The sequence below is a fragment of the Schistocerca nitens genome, chromosome 6 (genome assembly GCF_023898315.1).
Source record: "Schistocerca nitens isolate TAMUIC-IGC-003100 chromosome 6, iqSchNite1.1, whole genome shotgun sequence".
Classification (NCBI taxonomy): domain Eukaryota; kingdom Metazoa; phylum Arthropoda; class Insecta; order Orthoptera; family Acrididae; genus Schistocerca; species Schistocerca nitens.
The window spans coordinates 343,716,801-343,735,030 of NC_064619.1; positions in this window are offsets into that span (position 1 = coordinate 343,716,801).

The following is an 18,230-nucleotide window of genomic DNA, read 5'->3' on the forward strand; positions in this document are numbered from 1 at the left end:
TCTCGAAATCGAAGTATAGTTCAGTAATGTGCTAACTGTAATTTAAGTACACTGAGTGATCGGAAGTTATGAGAAGGCACTGTGTGTTGTGTTAACAGAAAGTCACATCTCCTCGAGTCCTCAAAACTGCAGTGGGAAGTTCAAATGGCTCTGAGCACTATGGGACTTATCTGAGGTCATGAGTCCCCTAGAACTTAGAACTAATTAAACCTAACTAACTTAAGGACATCACACACATCCATGCCCGAGGCAGGATTCGAACCTGCGACCGTAGCGGTCGCGCGGTTCCAGACTGAAGCGCCTAGAACGGCTCGGCCACTGCGGCCGGAGCAGTGGGCAGTCCAGGAACGGACTCTACGAGGTATTAAGACCATTTTGGAGAGATACTGGTGCACGAATCTTGCAACGTTACTCTTAACTTTCCTTGTGTGGTGCTCATCGAACATACTCGGCCATCGAGAGCATCCCGTATGTGCTTGACTCGTTTAATAACATCGTCGACTCTGGGGGCCTAGCCATGGTCGTGAACTGTGTGGAGTGTTCATCAAACCATGTGCGTGCAATCATGTTGTCGTGGTGAAGCATGGCAGAAAGGCAAATGGTCTTCCTTGAGACAGAAAAGTTTCAATTCTCATGTCTTCATGGATTTAGAAAGCATAGCTCATATGAAACTCAACTTACCATTTCTCACATGATATCCTGCGAGTCATGGATGAAGAGCAACAGGCAGATTTTACATTTCTAGTTTTCCAGGAAAGCGTTTAACACTGTGGCCCACAGCAGATGTTAAGAAAGTCCCAGTATACGAAATAGGTTCCCAGATATGACTGGCTCGAAGACTTTTAAAAAATAGTTTAGTACTTTGTCCTCGACGACGAGTGTTCTTTAGAGACAAGGATGCTGTCAGGAGTGCCTCAGGGAAGTGTGATAGGACTGCTCTTATTCTATATATGTATAAATGATATGACGGATAAGATGAAGAGCAATCTGCGGCTGGTTGCTGATAAATCCGTAGTATTCACGGACATCGGAAGTTCACTGGGGATTTTTGCGGACGATGCTGTAGTATGTCGAGAGGTTGTAACAATCGAAAATTGTATTGAAACGCAGGAGGATCTGCAGCGAATTGACGCATGGTACAGGGAATGACAATTGAATCACAATGTAAACAATTGTAATGTGCTGCGAATACATAGAAAGAAAGATCCGTTATCATTTAGATACAATATAGGAGGTCAGCAACTGGAAGCAGTTAATTCCATAAATTATCTGGGAGTAGGCATTAGGAGTGATTTAAAACGGAATGACCATATAAAATTAATCGTCGGTAAAACAGATGCCAGACTGAGATTCATTGGAAGAATCCTAAGGAAATGCAGTCCGAAAACAAAGGAAGTAGGTTACAGTACACTTGTTCGCCCACTGATTGAATACTGCTCACCGGTGTGGGATCCGTACAAGATAGGGTTGATAGAAGAGATAGAGAAGATCCAACGGAGAGCAGCGCGCTTCGTTACAGGATCATTTAGTAATCGCGAAAGCGTTACGGAGATGATAGATAAACTTCAGTGGAAGACTCTGCAAGAGAGACGCTCAGTAGCTCGGTACGGACTTTTGTTGAAGTTCCGAGAACATACCTTCACCGAGGAGTCAAGTAGTATATTGCTCCCTACTACGTATATCTCGCGAAGAGATCATGAGGATAAAATCAGAGAGATTAGAGCCCACAGAGAGGCATACCGACAATCTTTCTTTCCACGAACAATACGAGACTGGAATAGAAGGGAGAACCGATAGGGGTACTCACAAGGTATCCTCCACCACACACCGTCAGGTGGCTTGCGGAGTATGGATGTAGATGTACATGTAGATTCCGGAAAGTCTCATCGCTGAGTGACTGCAAAATGATACAGGATGACTTAGACGAAATTTCTATTCGGTGTGATGACTTGTAGCTTGCTATTGATGTAGAAAAAGTTGATTAACATACATGAGTAGAAAAAGCACTCGTATAAAGCTCGAATGCATCATTACTACTTCGAATACAGTATTAGTGGTGTGCTGCTTGACACAGTCATTTCGATTAGATATCTAGGCTTAACGTAAGGTCGGCTGTAAGGAAGGTAAATGGTCGACTTCGGTTTATTGGGAGAATTTTAGGAAAGTGTGGCTCACCTATAAAGGAGATAGCATGGAGACCGATCCTGCTGCCGCCAACATACATTTCGTGTAAGAACAGCGAAGAGAAGATATGAGAAATTAGAACTTGCACGGAGGCACACACAAAATCTTTTTTCCTCGTTCCATTTGCAAGTGGAACGGGAAAGAAAATGGCTACAATGAGGTGAAAGTCATGGGACAGCAATTTGCACATATACAGATGGCGGTAAATATCGCGTACACAAGATATAAAAAGGCAATGCTTGGCGAAGCTGTCTTTTGTACTCAGGTTGTTCATGTGAAAAGATTTCCACCATTATTATAGCCGCACGAAGGTGATTAACAGGCGTAGAACGGGGAATGGTAGTTGGTGCTAGATGTATGGGACATTCCATTTCGAAAATCCTTGGGACTTTCAATATATCGCGATCCACAGTGTCAAGGGTGTGCCGAGAACACCAAATTTCAGTTATTACCTCTCACGACAGACAACGCAGTGGTCGACGGCCTTCACTTAACGACCGAGAGCATCTGTGTTTGCCTAAACTTGTCAGTGCTAACAGACAAGTAAAATGAGTGAAATAACTGAAGAAATCAATGCGGGACGTACGATGAACTTATCCCTTAAGGCAGTGAGACGAAATTGGGCGTTAATGGGCTATGTCAGAGGACGACCGACGCGAGTGCCTTTGCTAACAGCACGACATCGCCTGCAGCGCCTCTCCTGGGCTCGTGACCTTATCGGCTGCACCCTAGAGGACTGGAAAATCGTGGTCTGGTCAGATGAGTCCCGATTTCAGTTGGTAAGAGGTGATGCTAGGGTTTGGGTGTGGTGCAGATCCCTTTGAAGTCATGTGCCCAAGTTGTCAACAAGGCACTGTGCAAGCTAGTGGCTGCTCCATAGTGGTGTGGGCTGTGTTTACATGGAATGAATCGATCACTGCCTGGAAATGGTTATGGCAGCCCACCTGCAGGCATTCATGGACTTCGTATTCCCAAACAAAGAATTTTTATGGATGACAATGTGCCATGTCACAGGGCCACAATTCTTCGCGATTGGTGTGAAGAACATTATGGAATAATTTGGCCAAGATCACCCGACATGAATCCCATCGGAAATTTATGGGACATAATCGAGACGTCAGTTCGTGCACAAAATCCTGCACCGATAACTCTTTTGCAGTTATGGACGGCTGTAGAGGCAGAATGGCTCATTATTTCTGCTGGGGACTTCCAACGACTTGTTGGGTCCAGGACACGTCGAGTTGCTACAGTACGCCTGGCGAAAGATGGTCCCACGCGATATTTGGAGGTATCACACTTCTTTCGTCACCTCGGTGTAGAGGAGGCGGAGGTTATGAAAGGGAGTAGTTGAGAAGGGGTATGAGGTAGGGTCGCAAGTTACTCGATCTGTGCACAGAACATCAATAATAGTTGTAGTCCAGTGAAGAGAAAAATATCACCCTGGAAGATATCAATGAGAGTTTCCTTAAACCTATGTTAGATCTAAATAAAATTCATCTTTTCAGCGTCGACTACAAGGCAAATACTATGAGAAAAGATACCCTAATACTGAAACCTATGATTGATTTAATTAAAATTCATCTTTTCAGCCTTAATACCTCTTTTCGAGACACTACCCATTTCGCCATTCACTATCCCGATAGATCATACTTACAAGAGTAGTTGCTTGGAAATTACATTTTCCTATTTGCTGTTAAATTATTAAATTTAAGGCTGAAAAGATGAATTTTAATTAAATCAATCATTGGTTTCAGTATTAGGGTATCTTTTCTCATAGTATTTGCCTTGTAGTCAACGTGGACGATAAGCGATAGACAAGAGGAGAAGAGAAGCTCTGGAAAGTTCTGCAGAGTGAAGAGGCTTGCACAGAGTAGAATAGCCTGTAGAGCTTCAAATAACTAACCTTCGGACTGAAGACAAGAACAACAATAAATGCAAGTTCTAAAATCTTTGATACATTAAAGCTCTTGTAATGTCAGACTTTGATGACATAGTTCCAAACTTGTGAGAAGTATGCAGGAAATAACTTCACCAATTTCACTATGCCACTTCATCCTTGAATATATTTTAAATAAAGATGGGTGACGCCTGTTCTGGTGTGTCCGTCTTTCGTCTTATTATCAAAAATATATTGTGGCCACTACTATCGGTAGACGGCAATAAATAGAAGCAGACATCTACAACAAGGTAACACATTGATAAGTTTACTTACACTAGGAATATTTAATAATTGGTTTATACATGCCTTTGAAGGCTGTAGAGCTGGGATATATATCCAGAAGAGTGACAGCAACACAATAGTCTTTAATGCTGATACCGTTATATAATTCTCTGAATGTTAATAAAATTCAATAGCGTCGTGTGCTACTTCGATGTAATGATCATCACTGCAATCTTCCACACTAATGTTCGTAAGTCGGAGGAGCGCTGCTGAATTGCGGCTGCTTGAAAGGGTGCGAGCAGTGAGGTCAGATGGCTTTAACGTGCTCTGGTGTGTATGCATGGAGCCCCTCTTCAAAGATAGCCATGGAAGGGCGGCCTTGTCCGCGGTGCTGTGGCAGGAGGTTTAGAAGTCATGTCTTACACGTAGCTCTGTGACCGGTGCGCGGCGTGCCCGGTGAAGTCGCCGGAGATGTCGATAGTGCATGGTCTGCGTGAAACGATAATTATGCAGGACCGCTAGACAGCTCAGCTTCTTTCGTTGTAGTTGTATTTTGCTGTCCTAAGGCCGTGAGAACGTAACAGTAGTAAGTTTTCATTGTTGAATTTATACAGTCTGGTGTAATCTCAAGAAAAGTTACGAAAAAGATCCAAGAAAAGGTTAACATAATAAAATTGGAGGCGGTGGATGAACCTGATAAGTACTGTGTGGAACGCTACGAACGTAGTATACACCCTAAGCAAAAAAAAAAAAAAAAAAAAAAAAAAAAAAAAAAAAAAAAAAAAAAAAAAACTCCATGAAGGAATTATCCTAATGGGACCAAATCAGCAGATCCTATGTACATGTGAAGACGAACAGATTATTACAACTTCATAAAAGTTGAATGATGTATTCAAGAGAAAAAGCTGCACAAACTGAGCAAGTCAATACGCGTTGGTTCCCTTTGGTTCTTGTGCAAGCAGTTATTCGGTCTGGCACTGATTGATAGGGTTGTTGGATGTCCCCCTGAGAGATATAGTGCCAAATTCTATACAACTGGGGCGTTAGATTGTCAATATCCCGAGATAGTTGGAGGGCCCTGCTGATAATGCTCCAGACGTTTAAATTGGCGAAAGATCTGGAGACGTTACTGGCCAAGTTAGGGTTTGGCAAGCATGAAGGCAAGCAGTAGAAACTCTCGCCGTGTGAAGGCGGGTATTATCTTGCTGAAGTGTAAGCTCAGTATGGCTTGGCATGAAGGGCAACAAACGGGGCATAGAATATCATGGATGTAAGTTGTGATGTAAGGGTGCCGCGGATGACAACGAAAGCAGTCGTGCTATGAAATGAAATGGAATCACAGACCATCAGTCTTTGTTTACGAGACATTTGGCGGGCGACAGTTAGGTTGCTATCCCACCGCTGACCTGGGCGTCTCCAACTGGTCATCGAAGCTCATTTCGAAGCAGGACTTATCACTGAAGGCAATTCTACTCTAATCAATGAGGCTGTAAATCGAAGACGCACATGGCGAGAGTTTCTGCTGCTTGTCTTCGTGCTTGCCGGATCCTATGTTGGCCAGCAAGGTCGCCGGATCTCTGCCCAGTTGAGAACGATTGGAAAATTATGGCGGAGGGACCTCCAGTCATTCCGGGATCCTGACGATCTAAGGCGCCAATTGGACAGAATTTGGCAGGATACCCCTATAGGAGCCCATTCTACAGCTCTGTCAGTCAACGCTAAGCCGAATAGCTGCCTGCATAAGGGCCAGAGGTGTTTGTCTCAACATGTACATCACTTCTATCGATTTCTCTTCCAATCGGATAATTCCTTCATGGAGCGTCGATTTTTTTTTTTTTTTGCACTTCAGAGTGTGTTACACCTCCCCACTTCCCCCATGAGCCATGGACCTTCCCGTTGGTGGGGAGGCTTGCGTGCCTCAGCGATACAGATGGCCGTACCGTAGGTGCAACCACAACGGAGGGGTATCTGTTGAGAGGCCAGACAAACATGTGGTTCCTGAAGAGGGGCAGCAGCCTTTTCAGTAGTTGCAGGGGCAACAGTCTGGATGATTGACTGATCTGGCCTTGTAACATTAACCAAAACGGCCTTGCTGTGCTGGTACTGCGAACGGCCGAAAGCAAGGGGAAACTACAGCCGTAATTTTTCCCGAGGACATGCAGCTTTACTGTATGATTAAATGATGATGGCGTCCTCTTGGGTAAAATATTCCGGAGGTAAAATAGTCCCCCATTCGGATCTCCGGGCGGGGACTACTCAAGAGGACGTCGTTATCAGGAGAAAGAAAACTGGCATTCTACGGATCGGAGCGTGGAATGTCAGATCCCTTAATCGGGCAGGTAGGTTAGAAAATTTAAAAAGGGAAATGGATAGGTTAAAGTTAGATATAGTGGGCATTAGTGAAGTTCGGTGGCAGGAGGAACAAGACTTTTGGTCAGGTGATTACAGATTTATAAATACAAAATCAAATAGGGGTAATGCAGGAGTAGGTTTAATAATGAATAAAAAAATAGGAGTGCGGGTTAGCTACTACAAACAGAATAGTGAACGCATTATTGTGGCCAAGATAGTCACAAAGCCCATGCCTACTACAGTAGTACAAGTTTATATGCCAACTAGCTCTGCAGAGGATGAAGAAATTGATGAAATGTATGACGAGATAAAAGAAATTATTCAGGTAGTGAAGGGAGACGAAAATTTAATAGTCATGGGTGACTGGAATTCGTCAGTAGGAAAAGGGAGAGAAGGAAACATAGTAGGTGAATATGGATTGGGGGGAAGAAATGAAAGAGGAAGCCGCCTTGTAGAATTTAGCACAGAGCATAACTTAATCATAGCTAACACTTGGTTCAAGAATCATAAAAGAAGGTTGTATACCTGGAAGAATCCTGGAGATACTAAAAGGTATCAGATAGATTATATAATGGTAAGACAGAGATTTAGGAACCAGGTTTTAAATTGTAAGACACTTCCAGGGGCAGATGTGGATTCTGACCACAATCTATTTGTTATGAACTGCAGATTGAAACTGAAGAAACTGCAAAAAGGTGGGAATTTAAGGAGATGGGACCTGGATAAACTGAAAGAACCAGAGGTTGTACAGAGTTTCAGGGAGAGCATAAGGGAACAATTGACAAGAATGGGGGAAAGAAATACAGTAGAAGAAGAATGGGTAGCTCTGAGGGATGTGAAGGCAGCAGAAATTCAAGTAGGTAAAAAGACGAGGGCTAATAGAAATCCTTGGGTAACAGAAGAAATATTGAATTTAATTGATGAAAGGAGAAAATATAAAAATGCAGTAAATGAAGCAGACAAAAAGGAATACAAACATCTCAAAAATGAGATCGACAGGAAGTGCAAAATGGCTAAGCAGGGATGGCTAGAGGACAAATGTAAGGATGTAGAGGCTTGTCTCACTAGGGGTAAGGTAGATACTGCCTACAGGAAAATTAAAGAGATCTTTGGAGAGAATAGAACCACTTGTATGAATATCAAGAGCTCCGATGGCAACCCAGTTCTAAGCAAAGAAGGGAAGGCAGAAAGGTGGAAGGAGTATATAGCGGGTTTATACAAGGGCGATGTACTTGAGGACAATATTTTGGAAATGGAAGAGGATGTAGATGAAGATGAAATGGGAGATAAGATACTGCGTGAAGAGTTTGACAGAGCACTGGAAGACCTGAGTCGAAACAAGGCCCCGGGAGTAGACAACATTCCATTAGAACTACTGATGGCCTTGGGAGAGCCAGTCATGAAAAAACTCTACCATCTGGTAATCAAGATGTATGAGACAGGCGAAATACCCACAGACTTCAAGAAGAATATAATAATTCCAATCCCAAAGAAAGCAGGTGTTGACAGATGTGAAAATTACCGAAGTATCCGTTTAATAAGTCACAGCTGCAAAATACTAACGCGAATTCTTTACAGACGAATGGAAAAACTGGTAGAAGCGGACATCGGGGAAGATCAGTTTGGATTCCGTAGAAATGTTGGAACACGTGAGGCAATACTAACCTTACGACTTATCTTAGAAGAAAGATTAAGAAAAGGCAAACCTACGTTTCTAGCATTTGTAGACTTAGAGAAAGCTTTTGACAACGTTAACTGGAATACTCTCTTTCAAATTCTGAAGGTGGCAGGGGTAAAATACAAGGAGCGAAAGGCTATTTACAATTTGTACAGAAACCAGATGGCAGTTATAAGAGTCGAGGGGCATGAAAGGGAAGCAGTGGTTGGGAAAGGAGTGAGACAGGGTTGTAGCCTCTCCCCGATGTTATTCAATCTGTATATTGAGCAAGCAGTAAAGGAAACAAAAGAAAAATTCGGAGTAGGTATTAAAATTCATGGAGAAGAAGTAAAAACTTTGAGGTTCGCCGATGACATTGTAATTCTGTCAGAGACAGCAAAGGACTTGGAAGAGCAGTTGAACGGAATGGACAGTGTCTTGAAAGGAGGATATAAGATGAACATCAACAAAAGCAAAACGAGGATAATGGAATGTAGTCAAATTAAATCGGGTGATGCTGAGGGGATTAGATTAGGAAATGAGACACTTAAAGTAGTAAAGGAGTTTTGCTATTTAGGGAGTAAAATAACTGATGATGGTCGAAGTAGAGAGGATATAAAATGTAGACTGGCAATGGGAAGGAAATCTTTTCTGAAGAAGAGAAATTTGTTAACATCGAGTATAGATTTAAGTGTCAGGAAGTCGTTTCTGAAAGTATTTGTATGGAGTGTAGCCATGCATGGAAGTGAAACATGGACGATAACTAGTTTGGACAAGAAGAGAATAGAAGCTTTTGAAATGTGGTGCTACAGAAGAATGCTGAAGATAAGGTGGGTAGATCACGTAACTAATGAGGAGGTATTGAATAGGATTGGGGAGAAGAGACGTTTGTGGCACAACTTGACTAGAAAAAGGGATCGGTTGGTAGGACATGTTTTGAGGCATCAAGGGATCACAAATTTAGCATTGGAGGGCAGCGTGGAGGGTAAAAATCGTAGAGGGAGACCAAGAGATGAATACACTAAGCAGATTCAGAAGGATGTAGGTTGCAGTAGGTACTGGGAGATGAAGAAGCTTGCACAGGATAGAGTAGCATGGAGAGCTGCATCAAACCAGTCTCAGGACTGAAGACCACAACAACAACAACAACAACAACACCTTCCCACTCCAGTCACGTCCCCCGTCATCTCCACGTTCCCCTTAGTGCGGTGGGGCAGTGATTAACACTAGTTCGCATTCTAAAGGACGACGGTTCAAGTTTCGGAAGATGGGGTCAAGTGGCCACTTTAAGTGAAACTGAATTTTCATGAAACCATGGCTATTAACTGAAGTTTGTGATACAAACATCTCGAATCTACATAATGTAAGGTATCACACAAAATATTTATATCTAAGGTAAGAGTATATTTTATAGGATATATAAACTTTTTCCCGTATATTTACTTTGTGGCCACTTTTCCCTACGTAATGGGATAAAGTGGCCAAATCTTTGCCGCCATTCCCAAAAAAAGCCGGCCGTTGTGGCCGTGCGGTTCTAGGCGCTTCAGTCTAGAACCGCGTGACCGCTACGGTCGCAGGTTCGAATCCTGCCTCGGGCATGAAAGTATGATGTCCTTAGGTTATTTATGTTTAAGTAGTTCTAAGTTCTAGGGGACTGATGACCACAAATGTTAAGTCCCATAGTGCTCAGAGCCATTTGAACCATTCCCAAATAGAATGTTTAGTTTCAAAAAATGGGTTTCCTTGTAGTTTTTATTTCACCATTAATTATTATTAGGAGAACAACAATATCAATGAGAAAGAAACGTGTAGCAATACATTGTTGGCACAAAAAGGTCACAATTCCTAATCGTATAAATAGAGAAATAAACGATTAATTGTGGGTTACTATTTCAGTCTAATTCATTCACAAATATGGCTCATGAAATTGTCATCGTCCTCATCACATCCAGCACACAGTTCGTGAGCCCAGCGATTACAGCTCCGACAACTTACACAGTCTTTGCCTGCCATTCCAGACTCTTTGTTGAAACGACGTGGTATTCTGTTGCGCTTTGCCGACTGAAATATTAATCGCTGCAAGACATTACTGTAATTCTATAAAACTGCTTTCGTTTTTCAAAAAAATTAATTAAGGATTTCTTGCTCTTGTTCTTCACTAAACACTTCCCATAAGTTGCCCATAACGTTTTTACTGCCAACTGCACCCCCATTTTTTCCCTAGAACTCTTCGTTTTAGCGTATAACCTAGAATATTGAATTGTTTTGTTGCTGCTGAAAAAGACATGTTATCATTCTTTACCGCTTCAGTTACCCTGTGCATCGCAACAAGGTCCCACGTTTGTTACTCTGTTTTCTGGAAGTATTTTCTTAACATCTTGAAGCTCCTGCAAATCCTTGCAGAAGAGCAATATAACGAATATTAGTTTTGCGTGTAAAACGATTTTCAAAGTTTTAATTTCAATTCTTGTACTATGCATAAAATATGGAATTAGCTAATTATCTTGGGACAACTTAATACCTAGGTATTACAATTCCGAACAACTTAAATTGGTATGCTTGTACGTCCTCTTTTAGAATACTGTTGCGCGGTGTGGGATCCTTACCAGATAGGAGTGACGGAGTACATCGAAAAAGCTCAAAGAAAGGCAGCACGTTTTGTATTATCGCGAAATATGGGAGAGAGTGTCACAGAAATGATACAGTATTTGGGATGGACATCATTAAAAGAAAGGCTTTTTTCGTTGCGACGGAATCTTCTCACGAAATTCTAATCGCCAACTTTCTCCTCCGAATGCGAAAATATTTTGTTGACACCGTCTTACATAGGGAGGAACGATCACCAAGATAAAATAAGGGAAAGCAGAGCTCGTACGGAAAGATATATGTGTTCATTCTTTCCGCGCGCTATTCGAGATTGGAATAATAGAGAATTGTGAAGGTGGTTCGATGAATCCTCTGCCGGGCACTTAAATGTGATTTGCAGAGTATCCATGTAGATGTAGACGTAGATGTAGAAATGCAACTGAAGGAAATAACAGTGACTTATATTTGTAAGCCAAAAGGCATTGCGTGTACCATGCTCTCGCAAAAAGCTATTGCTCTGCATGAAAGTGAAGCAACTAAAGTAGTAGAGTAACTTATCTTACATCAAACGATCTTTAAACCTAAATGTTTTCACAGAAAGATAATGACGAAAGATTTCTTTGTTAACGTCACTGACAACACTGATTGTGTCGATTACAGTTAGTTGGGGCACTTCTCGGTAGGAAGCAGCACTGATGGAGTCATCAAATAAGCAGTGGCCACTTTTCCCAACCTGACCACTTTACCCTTCTTTCCCCTACGCGCCAGGTCATCCAGGTTTGTGTTTCCCATGTTTTGCCCCTATGGCATAAAGTAAAGGTCGGAATGATTTCTGTGTAAAGGACATGGCCGAATTCTTTCCTAAACAGATAGCTTGTGCTCCGCCCATTATGACCTTATCGTCGACGAGGCGTTGATTTTAACTTTCCTTCCTTGTTATTTTCATTCCCTTTATTCCATCAAAAAAATATTTTCTTCTAACGATCTATTTGTGACTCGAAACCCATACAAAGTTGGAACACTAAGTTTTATACAGGGTGAACACGAACTCCACCAACAAAAGTTTGGAGGTTGTTCAGAGATATGTTTTGAGTATTTTGGTGTAAGGGAACCATGATCTTCAGAGGCTCGGGTTATAGAGCAACTGAATTTTGTTTGTATCAGTATTTCACTGAAAATACCTGCACAAAAGTGTAAATGTCGATGCTGTGAATTATGTGTTTTATTTGGAAACATACTTTTTCCACTCACTCACTCTCGCCCCACAACCTTGCATTCAGTATTGCACGGTTCTTCTCTGGTTTGTTTTTTTCGGCAGTGTATATGTTAATAGTGCTGTTCTCACAGTGGCGGCAACAACGTCACAGTAGTTTTACGTGTGGGGCTTGCTGCATAGTTCTATTTTTTGTGCTGTACGTTTTGATGGTTGCATGTTACAAGTCTTTTCACTGCTGTGAAGATATTTTCACAGACACTGACATAACTGCGGTAACAAATAGAAGAAGAAATCATGATTGCATTATGATTCTGTAACGAGTCATCGGAGACTAGGGGTCTCTGATACACAACCTCCGAGACTTTGTCGGTGGAGTTCGAGTTCCCTTTGTACACTAATGACACGATCCATTGATTGTGGCAGCACTCAAGTCAGTGCTGACAAGAAAGTGTTGCAAACACGCAATCATCTGACAGTCGTAAGAATCGGGTGTAGTTCGTAAGTCAAAGGTCACAACTCGAAGTTCTCGAGAAACTCTTCTGTGTAGACAAGGTGTCCCATACTTCATGTTACAGGTGTCTGTGTTCTGCAGAAGGGACTTAGTGGATAATGTTTTGATAAGGACTAGGACTGTTGATATTTTAAAAAAATCGGGAAACCAATATATCTATATTTTAAAAATATCTTTGTAGATCCCAGATGTATCGGAAAAACGTATTGATGTATTAACTTAAAAAGGTATCGGCGAAAAGTCCGAAGAAGAAATCATGATTGCATTATGATTCTGTAACGAGTCATCGGAGACTAGGGGTCTCTGATACACAACCTCCGAGACTTTGTCGGTGGAGTTCGGGTTCCCTTTGTACACTAATGACACGATCCATTGATTGTGGCAGCACTCAAGTCAGTGCTGACAAGAAAGTGTTGCAAACACGCAATCATCTGACAGTCGTAAGAATCGGGTGTAGTTCGTAAGTCAAAGGTCACAACTCGAAGTTCTCGAGAAACTCTTCTGTGTAGACAAGGTGTCCCATACCTCATGTTACAGGTGTCTGTGTTCTGCAGAAGGGACTTAGTGGATAATGTTTTGATAAGGACTAGGACTGTTGATATTTTAAAAAAATCGGGAAACCAATATATCTACATTTTAAAAATATCTTTGTAGATCCCAGATGTATCGGAAAAACGTATTGATGTATTAACTTAAAAAGGTATCGGCGAAAAGTCCTATAAAAATATCGGCTGCGCTTTGCAAATATACTGCCAGTTTTTGAGCTGTATATTTAAGTATTGATTTATTATTTGATATTCTGTACATCAACAAGCTAGCAGTCTACTTATCCCTCTTTAGAACATAAACTGAAAGGTAAACGATGCACGTTCACGCTTGGCGATAACCACTTTGCTAACAATGATAACTGCATGTAAGTGGCACAATGAAAGGTGTCTGACGGGTTCGTCGTTCAGTTTCGTTTAGATTAGGTTAGATTAGATTTACTTTCATTCCAATTGATCTGCAGTGAGGAGGTCCTCCAGGATATAGAACATGACAGAAAAACAACAGTACATGACAAATATTTACAACTAAAACAAATAAGCTAATGTACCATTCCACAGGTCCCAAGTGGAGTAATCGTCATTTTTAATGAACACTATATGAAAGAGTCATTTTATAAATACTAATGCACTGAATTTAAAATAAAAAAGTTTTTTACTTATTTATAAGGTAATAAACATGTAATACAACTACTAAAATACTTATTTACAATGAACACATTGCTGCACTGAAATGATGCAGAAGTTAGATTGTACTTACACACACACACACACACACACACACACACACACACACACACACACATATATATATATATATATATATATATATATATATAATAAACACATTATTGCAATGACATTATGCAGAAGTTATATATATATATATATATATATATATATATATATATATATATATATATATAACTTCTGCATAATGTCATTGCAATAATGTGTTTATTATATATTATATATATATATATATATATCAGTTGGTTTAAATCCTTTAGGGTTCTCTTAAACTGAATTTCATTGGTTGTTAAGCCTTTTATGGCTGCTAGCAAGTTATTGAAAATGTGTTTTCGTGAATAATGCACACCTTTTTGTACAAGAGTAAGTGACTTTAAATCCTTGTGAAGATTATTCTAATTTCTAGTATTGATTCCATGAATTGAGCTGTTGGTTTGAAAACATGATATATTTTTAATGACGAATTTCATTAAGGAATAAATATATTGGGAAGCAGTAGTTAGTATCCCTAGTTCCCTAAACAGGCTTCTGCAGGATGTTCTTGAGTTCACACCACATATAACTCTTACTGCACGTTTTTGTGCCCAGATAACTTTAGCTTGGCTTGATGAATTACCCCAAAAAATAATCCCATATGACATTACAGAATGAAAGCAAGCATAGTATTCCAGCTTTTTCATTTTTATATCCCCTATGTCTGACACAATTCGCATTGCAAATAGAGATTTGTTAAGACGATTCAGCAGTTCTGTGGTGTGCTCCTCCCAGTTGAATTTATTATCAAGCTGTAATCCCAAGAATTTAACACTGCCCATTTCTTCTATCTGCTTGTCATCATATGTTAGGCATATACTCGTGGGACAACCCTTACAATTTCTGAACTGCATGTAGTGTGTTTTTTTCGAAGTTTAGTGACAAAGAATTGGCTAGGAACCAGTGATTAATGTCCACAAATATTTTATTAGCTGACCTTTCTAAGACTAAACTTGATTTGCTATTTATTGCAATGTTTGTATCATTGGCAAACAAAACGAACTTGGCATCTGGTAATGTTACTGATGAAAGGTCATTGATATACATAAGAAAAAGTAAGGGCCCCAGAATGGAACCTTGTGGGACCCCACATGTAATTAGTTCCCAGTTGGATGATGCCTGATAGCTCGATACATGTCTCTTTCCTAATAACACCCTTTGTTTCCTGCCAGAGATATAAGATTTGAACCATTTTGCAGCATTTCCTGTTACAACAAAATATTCTAATTTACTTAAAAGGATATTGCGATTTATTCAGTCAAATGCCTTTGACAGATCACAAAATATATCAGTTGCCTGCAATTTTTTGTCTAATGAATTAAGCACATTTTTACTGTAAGTGTAGATAGCCTTCTCAATATCAGAACCCTTTAGAAATCCAAACTGTGACTTTGCCAGTATGTTATTTGAGATAAGATGGTTATAAAGCCGATTGTACATTACTTTTTCGAAAACTTTTGGGAATGCTGGCAACAGTGAAATTGGACCGAAATTTGATGCTATTTCTTTATCTCCCTTCCTAAACAGTGGCTTAACTTCAGCATATTTCAACCATACAGGAAATATTCCGCTGATAAACGACTGGTTACACAGATAGGTTAATATGTTACTTAGCTCAGAATCACATTCTTTAATTAACTTTGTTGATATTTCGTCATACCCACTAGACGTTTTTGATTTTAAAGATTTTATGACGGACATTATTTTTGCAGGGGTAGTGAGGGTCAAATTCATATTATGGAAGTTACTTGAAATGTCTGGTATGAGGTATTCCATAGCAGCATCTACAGAACCAGACAACCCCATCTTTTCAGTAACAGTTATAAAATGTTTGTTAAAAAGTTCTGCAACACTATACACATTTGTCACCAATGTATCATTTGCTCTTAATGCTATTTGTTCCTCTACATGTCTGGTTCTGCCGGTCTCCTCATTCACTCTATCCCATATTGTCTTTATTTTGTTATCTGATATGACTATCTTTTCCTTGTAATATATTTGCTTTGATGTTCATATTACAGTGTTTAATATTTTGCAGTATTTCTTGTAATGTGCTATAGCATCAACATTGGAACTGTTTCGGATTGACAGATACAGTTTTCTTTTTGTTTTACAAGCTACCCCTATTCCTTGAGTAATCCATGGTTTCTTTGTAGACTTTACTCTAACCTTGGTAAGTTTTGGGGGAAAACAGTGTTCGAATAAGGTAAGCACTTTATTAGCAAAAGTGTTATATTTTTCATTCATGCCATGAGCACTGTAAACATCAGTCCAGTGAATGTCTCTGAGGAGTGTCCTAAAATAATCAATTTTTGGCCTATTGATTACCCTCTTGAGCTCAGATTTAAGAGATTTTATATCCTGTTCAGTATTAAAATTTAACAAAAGGAACTGCATATCATGGTCTGTGAGGCCATTGACTATTGGTTTTGTAATATAATTTTGTTCATTGAACTTTTCTATAAAGATATTATCAATGGCTGTTTGTGAGCAATTGGCTACCCTAATGGGGAACTTAACAGTGGGAATTAAGTTGAATGATAGTGTTACTAATTCAAATAAGTTGTTATTGGGAGAGTCTTTAAGGAAATTTACATTGAAATCACCAGCAACCACTATTTCTTTGTTTTTGGTTGTTAAATGGGCCAGTACAGCTTCAAGGTGGTTTATGAACAGATTAAAGTTAGCTGCAGGTGCTCAATATACACTTAATATTATGAAGGATTTTTTGTGAAATGCTACTTCTGTTGCACATGCTTCCATATGCCGTTCTAGGCAAAATTTATGAATGTCAATGTTCTTAAATTTAGAACAGTTCCTGATGAATGTGGCAACTCCTCCTTTCTCCATTTATGATCTACAATAGTGAGATGCTAACCTAAACCCTGTAACACTTAAAAGTTCTATACCAGTGATCACATGATGTTCAGAGAGGCAGATTACGTCAGATGGGTTTGAAGACTAATTAATCTATGCAGATAATTAATTCATTAATTTTATTTCTCAGTCCTCGAATATTTTGATGCAATAAAGATAGCTGACGTTTCACATTGACTGAGTTAAAATTGGGTAGAGTTAAAATATCTGCTGACTGTTGAAAATTCTTAACCAATAGCTGTTTATGCTGATGTAATAAGCTAGAATTTTTTTTGTTTCTTTCTCAAACTGAAGGTTTGTCTCAGTTGTAACCTCTGTTAAAATTTGGTTTCTTTCTCTCCTCCCTACCCTAAAAAAGGGTCTTTTCTGAACCCTATAGCCACTGGTATTTTACCACTCATGACAGTGCATCCCCCCTTTAACTTTCCTGCTATTTTCCCAGCCAATTTGCCCTTTCCCTTCCTTTTGAGGTGAAGGCCATGCCTAGCATAATCCCACCTATTGAGAGAATCAACAGGAACCACACCAATGTGTGACCCTGCACCCGACATAAGCAGCCATTCCAGCTCCAAATTAACTCTCTTGACAGAAGAGTTCAAATGTGGTCGGTCATGGCGCCCAAGAACAGATACAAACTCAACACTAGTATGCTTCAATGCTGATGCAATCTTTGCCAGGTCGGATCTCTGTCAGTACTGTTACCTGCCCCACCCACTACAACCACGGTATCTTCCTTAGTGAAATCTTTGCAAAGTGATCCTAAATCATATGTCACCTGCTCCAGACCAGCACTAGGTTTAAAAAGTTGGTGAACTAGTATTCTGATCCCAGTTCATCCTGCAAAAGTTGGCCAACACCTCTTCCATGGGAACTACGTAACAACAACACTTTCTTTCTCTCTATTGGTTTCCCTACATTCTTACTTTTCAATTTGCTGCTGAAAGTTTGTTGTGCCCTGTCTACACGTGCAACTGCTTGAGGCTCACCAGCTTCTAACTGAAGCAACAGGTCAAATCTATTTTCCACATTCACCACGAAGCTGTCAGACAAAGTTCTAGGCCTGTTCCTCCTGTTGCCTGTTGCCACTCCCCATCTCTCTTTACCATTCTCCCTCCTTAACCTGTCAAGATCTCCCCTGCCTTGTCTAACTCAGCCTGAAGGGCGGAAATTTTCCCCTGCTGTTCTAGTATCTTCCTATCTCAACTACAAATCCTACAAAACCACTGATGAGTCTCATTTACTTCCCCTATTCCCACGCCAAATCAAGCACTTTTCACTCATCATTAACGTAATAGTTTATTAAGAACAAGTCAGTTAAATTACAGATAAACTCGAAAATATGGTACCACAAATTTGGC